This window comes from Limulus polyphemus, unplaced genomic scaffold (genome assembly GCF_000517525.1).
Source record: "Limulus polyphemus unplaced genomic scaffold, Limulus_polyphemus-2.1.2 Scaffold3978, whole genome shotgun sequence".
In the NCBI taxonomy this organism is placed as follows: domain Eukaryota; kingdom Metazoa; phylum Arthropoda; class Merostomata; order Xiphosura; family Limulidae; genus Limulus; species Limulus polyphemus.
The window spans coordinates 81,248-97,383 of record NW_013669588.1 but is presented as its reverse complement, the minus strand read 5'-3'; the positions used below and the strand labels follow the sequence as shown (position 1 = coordinate 97,383).

The 16,136-nt window shown below is 33.5% G+C and overlaps 1 long non-coding RNA gene across 1 annotated transcript in view; it reads left to right on the top strand.

The window, feature by feature from the left end:
• LOC106470390 overlaps positions 1-15,311 on the top strand; it is a 20,694-nt gene extending 5,383 nt beyond the window's left edge. The window contains exons 2-6 of the long non-coding RNA XR_001291491.2: positions 10,969-10,974; positions 11,886-11,887; positions 14,089-14,151; positions 14,789-14,887; positions 15,257-15,311. This is a non-coding gene — a long non-coding RNA (uncharacterized LOC106470390). The remainder of the gene's footprint in view (positions 1-10,968; positions 10,975-11,885; positions 11,888-14,088; positions 14,152-14,788; positions 14,888-15,256) is intronic.
• The last annotated feature ends 825 nt before the right edge of the window (positions 15,312-16,136 follow it).

Below are 16,136 nucleotides of genomic sequence, written 5' to 3'. Positions count from 1 at the left end.
CACCAACGAATAGTGGGATTGACCGTCACATTATAACGCCCCCACGGCTGAAAGGGCGAGCATGTTTGGTGGGACGGAGATTTGAACCCGCGACCCTCAGATTGCGAGTCGAATGCCCTAACAACCTGGCCATGCTGGGTCGCATTCAAGTGTGTATTTCACTGTATGACATTAAATTTTATGTCATCATTTTTATATTTCAAATTTTTTATTACTTGTTTTGTTACATTTTCCTCTGAAAAGTTTGTGAATTATATGAATATGTGTAATAAAACTCAATATTATGTGTACTATTTTTTTTTTACTCCTTCGCTGCATATATAACATAGGGATTCGTTCTCTAAATACATTGATTGTTTTGTGTAAAAAGCACATAGTATTCTACGTGTTACAGTCTTCTCATTCTCATCTATTATCGGCTATTAATTCCTGTTCTACCCTGTACATCATCGTTTTTTAAAGGAACAACAAATTTCTGTAAAAAGAAAGCTAACATCGTTTACACTAGAAATGTAAGTTTTTTTTTTTTAATTACTACTATTTACTACGACTAAACGATGATATCGTGCACTCTAAAGAAACACACCGAGTGGATTCGCCTGAAACGTGTGATAAATTAGTTGTAGAGTTATCTCCACTGACACACGAAGAAGAAAGATGAACAATTTAGTGGGATGGTCACTTTCTGGTTTGCTATTTTAGCGATGGTTTCATGCCTTGTTTGTGGGCTTCTTTGGTAGAAAAACAAATGAAAGTGAGTGGCAATCATCTTTTAAAGTAAGACTCTCTATCATTGTTCATTTTTTAGCCTACATATTTGTATTATGCCTATTGAGTACCTTGGCCATCGCTACATATATTGTCTACCGACTCTATGATATTCTTCCTAGCACGTCAACTCTAATCACACTCACTGTTTAGCTGTTGTTGGTGTAAAGTTATCAAACTGTTTTAATAATACCTACAGTACACTCATATATTACTTCTAATCATGAACAACTTAGCTAGTTATTATAATTTTAGTTATACTTTAAGGTCACCCCTAATCGTTCTGGCCACTAATGATCAAGATTCGTTTAATAGTGCTTATAATGATAATACTAATAACCACACTGATTTTGTCAAAACCCAAAGATTACTTTGATTTCTTATATTACCTCAAGATAAATTAAGTTAATGCTATCAAAAATGCAACAAAAGGTCATATTTTTGTCTATTTAAAATGCAAAAGACTAAAATGGGCCCATATGATGTCATTTGACACGCTTTTAAGTGTCATATTATAAATCATAACTGTTTTACATTTAAAATATCTAACAAGACTCACTCATGCACTTATTTTGGAAGGTCACTGTTATATAATACTTTAAGTCGTAGAGTAGCGAATGTAATTTATAGCGAATCTAATTAGTTGTGTTTGGTATAAAAAGTGGCATGCACATCAGTTTTGATTCCTACTAAAATGATACCTGATGTACTATCAAAAAGATGGTTCGAAATAAATTGCTTTTTTATTAGATTACATGAAAAAGAAACAACTACAATGTTGTGTTTATAAAGTTTACCAACATACTTCACTTATTTGTGTTTTCAAGCTTTTTTGCATTTAGAACAAAATCTCTTTACTTAATCACAATTTACAATTATCAGTGTATTGTGTGCAATCGACTATATGTTGGATATAAAATTCGATGTATTCGTGCTTTTGGAAAACATGTCAATCCCAAAATAGTGATTCGTCAAGCATAGTGTTTTATCTCAGGAAATCAGATTTGAGTATTTTTCATGATAGAATAAGGAAAGAATGAGTTTGAGCTATGAATTAAGGAAACTTTGGTCGCAAGCAAAGTAAAACATGAGATAGATGGAAAGATGTTATGCTTGATGTAATTGATTCCTTAAGCTATAATAAGAACAATCTATAATAAGAACATCTCCAGACTGTGGAAACTTAATTTTTTTTATGAACGTTGATGCATTCATTAATTGCCACTCTAATAATTATCCTTATTTGTTTGATATATACAGATGATATATTCTGTTCATATATAATTTAAACTCAATTTCGCATGCTTATGATTTATTCTGAGAAAACGTATATCATTATCTATACACTAGCATTAGAAATTATCTTTTGTTTTTCAGGTTGGAAGCGAATGATGAAGCTCATTATCTGCATAATCTTGCTGCTCGCTAGCGTTGTCCACCCCCTAGCTCAAACCAACTGCCAGTAATGCGAGACTGGTACCATTAATTACCAACAAGGACTCGATTCCTGTATCTTGGGAATCAACGAAGAACAGTACTGTTCATATTTTGCTTTACCCAGCATACCTGGTGGAGGGCCTCGTCTCTATGGGCCAAAGCCTTACAATCCTGGTAATCCAGCCAACGCTGGCGGATTTTACCCTTCTTACATTCCATATGGACGTCGTTAAATAACCCTGATATTTGTGAGCAGGTCAGAAATCCTTTCAGTTAAATTTTTGCATTCAATATATTAAACATGTTTTGAAAATAAGTGGAAAGTCGCGTGTAGATTTTTCTAATTTTTGTATAGATTACGCTAATAAAATATAAATTTAATAACACTTATTAGACAGACTTGCTGGCTTAATATATAAAATTACCTGATGTATCGAATATCCATGTTTGTAATATGAACAAACTGGTTTCCCTTTCTAAGGTTTAGTGCTTTCTGGAAAAATATATTTTAGGTACGAAGTTATATTATGAGCAGTACTCTTTAAAAGGAATAATACTAATATATCTTCGAGGCAAAATAAAATAAAACTAATAAGAAAAAAACAAAAATAGTAGTTTTGGTGTAAATTTTGTTTATATCGACATTATTCTGGAAACTCAACGAAAAAGAGAGTTTGATTCTGTCTAAGTTGGGAGCTTCAGTGCCTGCAAAGTTCCACGTTTTGTTGCTATCTTAGCTTGCAATCATAAAACTTTCACATGGGACTTTATGTTTAGAACCTACACAATCTACTCCACTCTGAAAAAGCTAACAAACGTTAAAATTATGTAAGTAAGTTAGAGTTTCAAAGATAATTAGAATATTCTCAATTGCATAAGTATCCAACGCTTTTGCTCCTGAACTGATTTAGGGTTGCCATAGCAAAGGGGTTGGATTGAAAGGTAACAAGATTACTGTAATGGTCTGTGTGTGTGTGTAATCAAAGTGGTTTAACTTGACTTCACAGTAAATGCATCTGTTCAAGCCACAACTGATATAGTGGGACGACAAACCAACCAATAAGACTAGGGAGCTTTTCAAACAATTCAGGAATAAATTTGAAGAGAAACATAGATCAACAGAAGGTTACAAGAAAATTTCAGGTCGTTGATTGTGCCTTTGAGTACGGCTAAGTTCATCATTAAGAAGTAGAATGTGCTTAGTACCACTCAGTCACCACTCAGATCAGGCCAACCTTCCAAACTAAGCAGCTGGGCAAACTGGTTTGGGAGACCACTATGAAGCCTATAGTCACTTTGAAATACTTGGAAAGTTCCATCTCTGAGATGGGGGTCACTTTTCATATATCGAGAATATCCCGATCCATACACAAATCTGGCCTGAAATGGCGAGTGGCAAAAAAGAAGCCGCTACTGAAAGAGAATCATCTTAACTCTCGTATGGAGTTTGCTCAAAAGACATGTAAATAATGCTACAGACATGTAGCAGAAGGATTTCTTTTCAGATGAGACACAAATTGAGATTTTTAGTCTAAGTACAATGTGTTACGACTGGTGCAAGCCCAACACAGCACATAACCCAATCATCACCATCCCAACTGTCAAGCATAGTTGCGGCATCATCATGTTATGGAGATGCTTCTCATCAGCAGGGACTGGAAAGCTTCTCAAGATTGAGGGAAATAGAGATGGGGCAAAGTAGAGGCGAATTTTAGAGGAAAACTTTCTTGAGTCAACCAAGAATCTTAACCTGGGTCGAAATTTCACAGTTCGGCAGGACAAAGCCAAACTTTCTTCAAAAGAAAAAAGTCCTAAAGAGATCCCGTGAAAGTTCTGACTTGAATGATATAGAATATTTAGGGCGAGACTTGAAGATTGTATTCCATCAGTGATCCCCAACGAACATATAGAACTGGAGCAGTTTCTCCAGGAAGAATGGGCAAAAATTACACCATCTCATTGTGCATATCTGGTAGGGTCCTATACAAAAAGACTCACAGCGGTGATTGCTGCGATAGGTTCTTCTACCAAGTACTGACTTAGGGAACTGAATACTACAATCAGCAAATTTCAATTTACATATTTTCTTTACAGGTTTGCTGACATTAAACCTTCTTCACACATAACTGTATTATGTTTGATCATTAGAGTTTTGAATAAAAACAAGTTCATTAAAGAATTGTTTACATTATTTGTATTTCATCCAAATGTGACATTATTAGTAGGTTGAATATTTTTGCAAGTCTGACTAGTAAGCGTTATCAAATATAATCCATGATTTTAAAACTAACAGAAAATTTATAGGAATTCTTTAACGGACAAGATGTATCTCCTTTATAAAAGGAGTTCCACATGGTGTTTTTATACTGTTGAGCCGGGTTTCTATACCCGTGATGGGCAGAGCACAGATAGTCCATGGTGAAGCTTTGTGCTTAATTACAAACAAACTAATTATATACTGTTGTTGTTTACCATCCGTACGAACGGAAACGAGTGTCGTTTTACTACAAGGAAGGTCACGATACGATTGAGGTCCTTAAAATAACTTCACTGGTGTGTGTTTTCTTTGTTTGGGGTAGCTCTGAGATAAGACTGGTAACGATATGATTTAAGGCCTTCCAAATATTTATCTCACAGAAAAGCCTAATAACAAAATTGATTTTTGTTTTCTATTTTTAAACAAAATATTTTGATATCTCCTAGGCAACGAAGTTTGATGCATAGTGGTGCAATTTATCAAAAATACACTATACACCCTTTAATTATGTCAGAAGTATGGCTTCATACAAATTACAGCAATTGTCATCAAGTTCTTCTCATCTAACATTCCTTGGAGAACAGGAGTAAGCAAGAAAACCTTAAACATCACCTCATCTTTTGACATAAACCAAATTTTGTCTCTCAAAATGGCACTGTAGTAAAGATTCCATAAGAAATACATTTAGCAGATCTAAAATTCTCTAATATAACCGGCTATTTGATAGTGTAAAGCTGGTAGAGACCTATACATATAAAACTAAAAGCAGTAATTGCTACGAAAGGTGCTTGCATCAAGTATTGACTTAGGGAGCTGAATACTTATACTATTAGGAAATTCCAGTTTATGTATTTTCTTTGCAGGTTTTGCTGACAGTCAACCACCTTCACATATAACAGTATTAAGTTTGATCATTAGACTTTTGAATAAAAATATGTTCATTACATTATCAAATCGATATGTTATAGTAAATGGACTTTCGGGTAAGTTAGAAAATTTTATAAGTTCAGACTGTGGGTACTATTAAAACAGTTTGATAACTTTACACCAACAAGAGCTAGTACAGCCAGTGCGATTAGGGTTGATGTGTTTGCAACAATATCAAAGAGTCGGTAGACAATATACGTAAGGATGGGCAAGGTACTCAATAGGTATAATACAAATATGCACGCTAAAAATCAACAACGACAGAGAGTTTTACTTTAAAAGATGATTGCCACTCACTTTCATTTGTTTCTCTACCAAAGAAGCCCACAAACAAGGCATGAAACCATCGCTAAAATAGCAAACCAGAAAGTGACCATCCCACTAAATTGTTCATCTTTCTCCTTGTTGTGTCAGTGGAGATAACTCTACAACTACTTTATCACAGGTTTCAGGCGAATCTACTCGGTGTGTTTCTTTAGAGTGCACGATATCATCGTTTAGTCGTAGTAAATAGTAGCAATTAAAAAAAAAACTTACATTTCTAGTGTAAACGATGTTACCCGTTGAAGTTAGCTTTCTTTTAACAGAAATTTGTTTGTCCTGCAAAAAGATGATATACAGGGTAAAACAGGAGTTAATAGCCAATAATAGATGAGTATTAGATGACTGTAAGACGTAGAATACTCAATGCTTTGTACTCTAAACAATCGTTGTCTTTAGGGAGCGAATCCCTATATTATGTATGAAGCGAAGGAGTAAAAAAAAATAGTACACATAATATTAAGTTTTATTACACATATTCATATAATTCACAAACTTTCAGTGAGAGGAAAATGTCACAAAACAAGTAATCAAACATTCAAAATATAAAATGATGTAGGGATGGCAGTACCGAAAAGAATTCCAATAAGAATATAGAATGATATAGCTATACATAGATCATCCGTAAATGACTTTCAATATCAAAATTTAATGTCGTACAGTGAAATGCATACATTACTTTAATATTACTGCAGTTGGAAGTTAGCTATTCCTGGCTGTTGGTATGCAGTTTGTTTTTCATAATATTATAGTCACGTCAGTGTAGGCATCAATGTAGTGTAACTAAGAACCTAAGACTTACGTACAAGGAAAACCAAGTTGAATCAGAAAAAGTTTTGTTGTTAGTGCTACTAAAGTAATTGTGATTAATAGTAACCCACAAGTACTAACATTCTCAGTATGATTAGGGGCGACCTAACAGTTCTAGTGAACTCGGTTTAACTATTTATTACATACGAGTAATATCACGGTCAGTATGATTAATAGTGACATAAAAGTTTTATTGAACTCAATGTGATTATCATTTACGTACAACATTATAATTGTTGGAGACTTACTAATATTATAAAACACTAGTTGGATCAGCATTAGCAAGTCTAAAGATAATGGTAAGTTTCGTCAGTGGTAACCTATCATTATTTGTAAAATCAATATGACTATTATTGATCTGCTCAGCAATATATAGTACTTTTGATGTTGATGATTTACTACCTGATAATGTATTATCTTTCTTACTGGTTACTACTTGTAAGATCATCTCACAAGTTTTGTGTAGTTACTATAAGGAGAAAATCTGTAATCGTTTTGATCATCTATTACTACCAGTAAGACAATCTGTATAATCTTGAATGTTCACTAATTCACAGACTGTCTAAATTAGTATTCACCGTTAACTGTCAATGAGACAATGAGTAAGTGCTTTTCTTGTCGCTACTTGTAAGAGCATATAAATCATTGGTGATTTCTTAGTTGCAGGAACAAGATTTCTAATCATCTGAACTTATCATTTCTTGTAATAATCTAAAAATTAGTTTTAAACTTTGTCACTGGGGGTATTTAATTCTGAGTCGGGGAACAATGTTTTACTTACCCCAAAAACGTTTAGACCCTTTTCTTATTGACTCACACACAAACGTAACCTTTTTTCAAATGTTACATTATTTCCATTGTTCTATTAATCTAATTTTATATACCAAGTAACTTATTAAGTAGATATTTTCCCTAATTAATTATCTAAAAAAATATTTGAAATAAAAATGTAAGTTAGAATCCATTACAACTGGAAGACTGTTGTCTTTCGTACGAAGCTCTTCCTATTGTGACTATAGCGATCGTAGTATGAAACAGATCTACGTTATTCTTTTACAGTTACAACTATAAACGTACTTAATTGTGTTAATTTGAGTTATTTATCATCAGAAATTATTCCTAAGCAAATGATTCATTTGTGATAAAATGAGCCAAATAGAAAATAGTAATTATAATCAAACAAAAAAGACATGCGCCTAATTGAAATATGGTTAGAAAAGATTAGTGGGTCTAATTAACTTACAACGTTTCATATTTACTTTTGCTAAATATACATTTTAAATAAGAATATATTTGCTGATACTACGTAACGATTATCATACCTAAGCCAAGACGTTTGTCTTAGAGTTATTACCCTAACCTAAATTCTAAGTATATTTCTGAAGGAGGAGAATTTCGAACTCTCTGTAGCCATGACTTTGTACAACTGATCTTTTGCTTTCATTCATTTGCTGCTAACTAGCATTACTACGTTTATGAAACTGTAAGTACATTAATATCTTAGTTTGTATTTAATAATACTGTTCGTATTTGTGAAGTTTTACAATAACTATGACTAAGTTTCCAAACATTTTGTTGGTGTTACTACGATTTCGACATTTTTATTAGATTTAACAGTATAATAGAAACTTTGTTGTTGTTTTTACAGGTTTGTTATCTTCATTATTTCTTCGTTTTTATTAGAAATGACAAAAAAAGTGTTTTGTGGTCAACTTCAGGAGGACCTTGTTCAAACTATGACTTTGAACTTTCTTTTGTTGGAAGAGAGCTGAATATGTTATATTAAAACGAATTTGGAGTCTCACCACGTCGTCACATTTCATATCGCCATGTCTATTCATGCTCTCTTTGACAACTGTACATTTTCGCAATTCCACGACATTCCATTGTTAAAGACTCCATTCTGATGCTGTCATATTCTAAACACAACACTTCTCAGCTACCAGTTACTTCCAGAATTTATATAGTGTACAATGGCAAAGATTTCTCAAAGTCGTTTCAACAGATTGATTGCATATAAATCTATAGGAAATACGTCCGGTGATTTGAGAGATATATTAATTATGATGTGCTGCAGTCTTCAAGTCTCGCCCTAAATATTCTATAGAATTCAAGTCAAGACTTTAACGGGACCGCTCTAGGACATTAATGTTCTTCTTTTGAAACCACTCCATTCTGGCTTTGGCCTTGAGCTTCGGGTCATTGTCCTGACGAAATGTGAAATTTCGACCCAGGTACAGATTCTTGGTTGCCTCAAGAAAGTCTTCCTCTACGATTCGCCTCTACTTTGCACCATCTCTATTTCCCTCTGGGTTATGTGCTATTTTGGGCTTGTTCCAGTCGTAACACATTGCACTTAGACTAAAAATCTCAATTTGTGTATCATCTGACAAGAAATCCTTCTGCTATATGTCTGTAGTATTATTTACATGTCTTTTGAGCAAACTCCATACGAGATTTAAGATGATTCTCTTTCAGTAGCGGCTTCTTTCTTGCCACTCGCCAATACAGGCCATATTTGTGTATGGATCGGGATATTCTCGATGTATAAAAAGTGACCCCCAACTCAGAGATGGAACTTACCAAGTATTTAAAAGTCACTGTAGGCTTCACAGTGGTCTCCCAAACCAGTTTGCCTAGCTGCTTAGTTTGGAAGGTTGGCCTGATCTGGGTGGTGGCTGAGTGGTATTAAGCACATTCTACTTCTTAATGATGAACTTAGCCGTACTCAAAGGCACAATGAACGACTTGACATTTTCTTGTAACCTTCTGTTGATCTATGTTTCTCTTTCACTTTATTCTTGAATTGTTTGAAAAGCTCCCTGGTCTTATTGGTTGGTTTGTCGTCCAACTATATCAGTTGTGTCTTGAACAGATGCATTTACTGTGAAGTCAAGTTAAACCACTTTGATTACACACAGACAGAGACCATTACACTAATCTTGTTACCTTTCAATCCAACCCCTTTGCTATGGCAACCACAAATCAGTTCAGGAGCAAAAGAATTGGATACTTATTCAATTGAGAATATTCTAATTATCTTTGAAACTCTAACTTACTTACATAATTTTAACGTTTTTTAGTTGTTTCAGTGTGGAGTAGACTGTGTAGGTTCTAAACATAAATTCCCATATGAAAGTTTCATGATTGCAAGCTAAGATAGCAAAGAATGTGGAAACTTTGTAGGAAGTGAATACTTTTACAAGGCACTGTAGCTCCCAACCTAGACAGCATCAAACTATCCTCTGTCTTGAGTTTCTAGACTAATGTAGGTACAAACAAAATTTACACCAAAACTACCATTTTTGTGTTTAATTATTAGCTTTATTTTATTTTGACCCGTAATCTATACAAATATTAGCAAAATCTACACGCTATTTTCTACTTGTTTTCAAAATATGTTTAGTATTTAGCATGAAAAAATTATCTTAAAAGACGTATGAGCTGGTAAGAAATATCAGAGTTGTTTAACGACGTCCGTACGGAATGTTGGGAGGGTAAAATCCGCCAGCGTTGGCTGGATTACCAGGAATGTAAGGCTTAGGCCCATAGAGGCCATGCCCTGTATAAGGTCCTCCGCCAGGTATGTTGGGTAAAGCAAAATATGAACAGCACTGTTCTTCGTTGATTCCCAGGTTACAGCAAGCCAGTCTTTGTTGGGAATTCATTGTACCAGTCCCGCAATTCTGGCAGTTGGTTTGAGCTAGAGTGTAGATGGCGCTAGCGAGCAGCAAGGTTATGCAGACGATGAGCTTCATCTTTTCGCTTTTAACCTGAAATATAAAAGATAATTTCTAATGATTGTGTATAGATAGTGATATACATTTTCTCAGAATAAATCATAATCACGCGAAATTGAGTTTAAATTATATATGAACAGAATACTTCAATTATTAGAGTGGCAATTAATAAAAGCATCAACGTTCATAAGGAAAGAAAGTTTCTACAGTCTAGAGATTTATTGTTTTTATAATTGCTTAAATAAACAATTACATCAAAGTTTACAAAGTCAAAAATATAAATTTTCAATTCATCAAATAGTTATACAGTGGCTTGAAAAATTATTCATCCCCTGCAATGTTTCCAAATTTCGTTGCCGCCTTAGCTGTCCGTCATGAAACTTTCTATTTACAACAAACAAAGAAAGCTAAAAAACTCTGGTATTATGTAAGTTTCAAAGATAATTAGGATATTTTGAATTGCACAAGTATTCAAGCCCTTTGCTATGGCAACCTTAAATCAGTTCAAGTGCAAAAGATTGGATTGAAAGGACACAAAATTAGTGTAATGGTCTCTGTCTGTATGTAATCAAAGTGATTTAAAATTTACTTCAGAGTAAATGCATCTGTTCAAGCCACAACTCACATACTGATACGACAAATTAGCAACGAAGACCAAGGAGCTTTGCAAGCAAGTCAGTGGTAAAATGGTTGAGAAGCACAGATCAGGAGAAGGTTACAAGAAGATTTCAAAGTGTCTTTTAGTCCGGCGAAGTCCATCATAAAGAAGTGGAATATACTTCATATCACTCAGTCTCTTGCCAGATCTGGCCACCCTTCCAAACCCAACCGGAAAAGCAGGAAACTGGTTAGGTATGCCACTGTGAAGCCAACAGTATTTTGAAATATTTGGAAAATTCCATGTCTGAGATGTGAGTCATTGTTCATACATCGACAATATATCGGTCAGGTTCCTATACATAATTGGCCTGTATGGGCTAGTAACAAGAAAAAAAATTATCGAAAAAACAAACAAACTTCAATCTCATATTGGGTTCGCGAAAACGCATGAAATCATCACAATTTGACATTTTCCGTTTTTTCTAAGTGACGCAGTTAACACATGGTCCACAGTATCTTTTGTTAACTTATATTTAATTGTTATAATAATGTACAATAAAAAATGTAAAATGTAATGCTAATAATGTACAAGTAATTTGTTTGTTAATTATTAAATTAATGTATTATTTATACACACAACCCATATGAAGGACGGGTACACAGCTAGTTTAGACTAAAAAACTCAGTGTTGTCTCATCTGACAACAACACCTTCTACTACATGGCTCAAATATCATTAATCTATCAAGAGGCTCTTCGGTAAATAAAACTAATTTTTTCACAAATGTGTGATACACTACAAACACACAAGTACGGACATTGGAAGTACGTCCACCTGAGGCGTGGATAAATAGGCTGCGAGAAGATCTGACTCTTGAGCAGGCTACATATAGCTGCCCGTGTGAAAAGCAGTCAGATCTTCTGAGCTCTACCCCGGCAGTGGACAATGTTTGGCCCTGTGACTTGTTGATAGTCATCACAAAGCAGACGCTGACCGGGAACTGCAGCCGCTTGAACTCAAACGAGTAGTTGCTTGGGATCAAGGGGATGCGTGGTATGAAGACTGACTCTCCAGCACCACAGCCAGTGAGGTTGTCTGCCTCGATGACGTATCTTTGCAGACTACGAACCCGAACCGCGTTCCATTGCACAACTTGGGAGCGTGTAAGTTGCGGAGGAGCATTATTGGAGCTCCGACCTTAAGCATTAGCTCGTGGGCAGGTAATCCGGGTGCTGTTACTGAGTCGAGGAACTCTCCCGGGTAGTGAACGGCGTTGTCCTGGTTAAGAACTGTGGTAACAGATTTATACGTTCGTTCCTCGCACAGACAGCTGGAGTGATGCAACAAATTTTTGCAGGAGTGGTTTTCTTTCCAACTTAGAGCTCCAACATAGAGGTAATAAACATTGTTTTGAAAATTTTACATTATATTCACTGTTACTATGGTAATCATTAAAACAAAAAAATTTCCATAAGAATAACATTGGAACTATGAAGACCCGTGGGGCGGAGCCATAAGGTGAATTCCAAAAATCCAAGTAGTCTATAACCTTCTCACGCATGTATAGAACAAAGAAAAAAAATTTCATTGAAATCAGTGCACCCGTTTCCCTGTGCAAAGCGAACAAAATCATGTCCAAAACAGCACCAAAGCAGGATTTTGAGTGGCCGCCATTTTCTTTCCAAAAGGCGTATGACAGTTTCAAGTAGCCTATAACCTTCTTACACATCTATACAACAAAGAGAAAAAGTTTCATCAAAAACGGTGCACTCGTTTTCCCGTGAAAAGCGAACAAAAACACGTCCGTGAGCAGACAGAAATTGAGATAAGGCTTGTTTTGGCTTTTCTGGTGTATGAAACGTGAAGATATGCAAAAAGTACACTATTCTAAGCAATGTACATACAAAACTCTTATTTTATTTATATAGATACCACTTCACACCCTGTTATAATAAATTGTAATGCTGCTTTCACAGCAAGAAAAACTAACTGACACCGAGTGGCACTGACGTTTTTTTCTTGGTAAACTGTTGTCATATATAAATCATTCTGATGCTCTGTGTAAATACGCCAATCAGAAGTTGATCAGTAGTTTTTAATAATTTTATGTTTAATAGCAATCTCATCATCTGGTATCAAAAAAGAACTTAGAATGCATATAACCGATATGCATATGAACAGGGTGATTTTGATTCAATACTGCTTGAACTTTGGTTAGAACTTATATGTGTTGTGAGTTATACTTAATCAGAGAGTTTGTAAGTGTTGTACTAGAATTATGATAATTTACAAAGTTAGGTTTTTTTCTTCTGGTTCTTTTTCTTAACTTCTTGTGTCAATGTTGTATTGTTGAAGTTTGAAGTTCATTCTTGTTATTTGTTAAAGTTTGGGCCTGTCTTTTTTTTAATCATGAGTATATTAACTTTAAATTGTGAAAGTTCTAATAAATACTATTGTTTTTGTTCTCTTAAAGAATAAAATGTTTATCACAGAGCTACTATGATGATCCTTATTATGGAAGGTTTATCTTATAGGAATAGGTTAAGAAATTTTAATTTATTTTATCTTGAGAAAGAAAGTGAGAGGTGATCCATTATTAAAGTTTGCAAGGTTATCCAATGACCTGGATCAATAGGAAAAAGGTGTCTAATTTATTTGTGTTGTATTCTGAAAACAATAGGATAAGAGGACAAAAGTGTAAGATTTGGAAAAGATAGACTAGGCTCTGGTTAAGAGAATTTAATTTAATGATTAGCTTATTAAATAGGATAGTGTTGGTATGCAGTATTGAACATCAGCACCTACAAGAGTTTAAGAGAAGAATTGGTGATTTCCTGAAAATAAATGGTGGGTTTAAAGGTGGATTTAAAGTTTTACTTTTCTTTTCTCAAGGGTGGACACACAAGGACAATCTTAAATGACAAAATGGTCCCTCATTGACTGTTTATTACAACAATGAGGTTACCCAAATGATGACTGAGTGTTTCCTAATCATAAAAAATTTTCATTGTATAATATTACATACTTCTAGTTAGATTAGATAATATTGATAGATGTTGAATAGATAGGCTAATAAATAAAAGGTAGGTGGTTGAATATAGTTTGATATGTGACCTGGTATTTATATATGTTTTTGTGTCAGGAATATTATATTTCTGCATATGTTAATTAATAAAACTTTTGTTGAGGACTAATATATTAAATTTCCATTTATACATGTAAAATAAGGGATTTGATGGTGAAGATGGCCCTAAAGGTGAAAAAGGTGAAAGGGGAGATCCAGGACCAAGAGTAAGTTATTGAAAACATTAATAAGAAACTATGGTAATTATGTTAACCTTTTAAGAATTTACTTAAATAACCAGTATTTTCATGACAAAAGCTACTTTCAATTGAAAATGCTTTAAATATTTAAAACAGTGATTTGGTTGATAAAATATTTTGTAATATTTTATATCTGAAAATACATGTATCAAGATATTAGGTATTCATAATCTTAAAGGATTTTGTATTTTATATAATTATGAGATTAAATGTTTGGCAAATGAAAGCATTTGAAAGTATACTTTGATAAAAATATTAAGATAAAATTAAATCTGTTATAACTTTTGTACTAAATTTTCATTCATACTTTGTACTGACTTGATACAATTTGCTACTTGTTATTCGCTTTTTTAAGTTTAAAATGATTTGTAGTTTAAAAGCTGTTGACCAGTCTATATTGATAATATTTTATGTTAAATAGATGCAATAAACTTCTATTAGTTGTTTCAATGAAAAGATAAGAATAAATAAGTAAGACTGTTGAGTACAAATATGTTCTCTTTAATATTGTGATAATTCATTTACATGTTTTAAATAAATTTTAAGTGATACATCTTTCTATTCTCATTTTCATTAATTAACATAAACAAATAAACATATTTAGGGGAAAAGAGGCAAAGATGGCCCCTTTGGTCCACCAGGAGAGAAAGGCCAGAAGGGTCAGCCAGGACTCACAGGAGAAGATGGTATACCTGGAGTAAAAGTAATGTACTTCAAATGTTAACAAATCAACACATCAAAGCAGTTTGTCTTTGTAAACTCACACAACATTTGCTGAACAAATTAAATAAAATTAGGGTATATATGAGGATCTGAAATTCATAGTTCTATTTGGTATAAACATTTAAAAATAGAGTGTAATTCAATTTCATTAGATTTTATGTTTAATTTCTTCATTATTTCAGGTCAAGAGTGGGATAAATTGTTTCTTTGCTAGAAACAGGTATTGATAACTAACCCAAAATTCTACACTTATTTAGATATTGTTAAAAGGCATATATGAAAATATGTATATAACCTTTCAACTCTTTTGTTTTGTATAGTAAATTCAATTATCTTTTTTCTTTTGAAGGGACAACCAGGAGAAAATGGTCGATTTGGTCGATATGGTCCTCAGGGTCCACCTGTGAGTTTTAAATACTTCACCTAACAAATTGTTTTTTTTTTGTGTTTTTATTTCTATTTGATTCGTTTGTCCATGTTTGTTTCTAAACAGATATGATATTCATCCATTTTTAAATTTGTTAAATAAGAAAAGTGGACATTTAAGTTATCAATAGTTTCAGTTGAAACCTGACAGAAACAACTAATAAACCTTGAAATTACTTCAAACAGAACCTAATTTTTTTCAACGTAATGGTACGTGAAAGTAAAGTGCAGCTTGAAAGTATAACAACATATTTTTAATTATAAGATTTTTAAGTTTCAATTACTTTGGCGTTAAATTTATTTGGCATGTGGAAAAACATAACTTTGATGTTGGTGGTTGCCATGTTTTAAATCAAATATTTCAGATATATTATTGACAAGTATTATTTGACTAAATAAAATATTGTTTTTTACTATATTATATGTATACAATGCTAAATATTGTTACGTATCTGCTTGTTTGATAATTTCCCGTAAAAATTATTTTCGAGAAACTTCAGTGGTAAAAGTCATTTCTTAATTAAAACTAGTTTATTATTTCTCAATACAACTTTATAATACACAGAATTTCCACAGTCACTTTAACTTAAACACACGCTATAATTCACATCGATTCACACACTTTTCTTACGGTTACTACCGCTCACTTGCCTCAGTTATCTGTCTCTATCTCCATCTATCTGCAATTATATCTCTGCTTTATTTGCCGGGCTTGTATACTAAAATAGAGGGCACCTAGAAAAGACTAGCGTTGCCAGGAACAGTCATGATCCTTCTAGAAACTCCAGCAAGTCACGTGACTT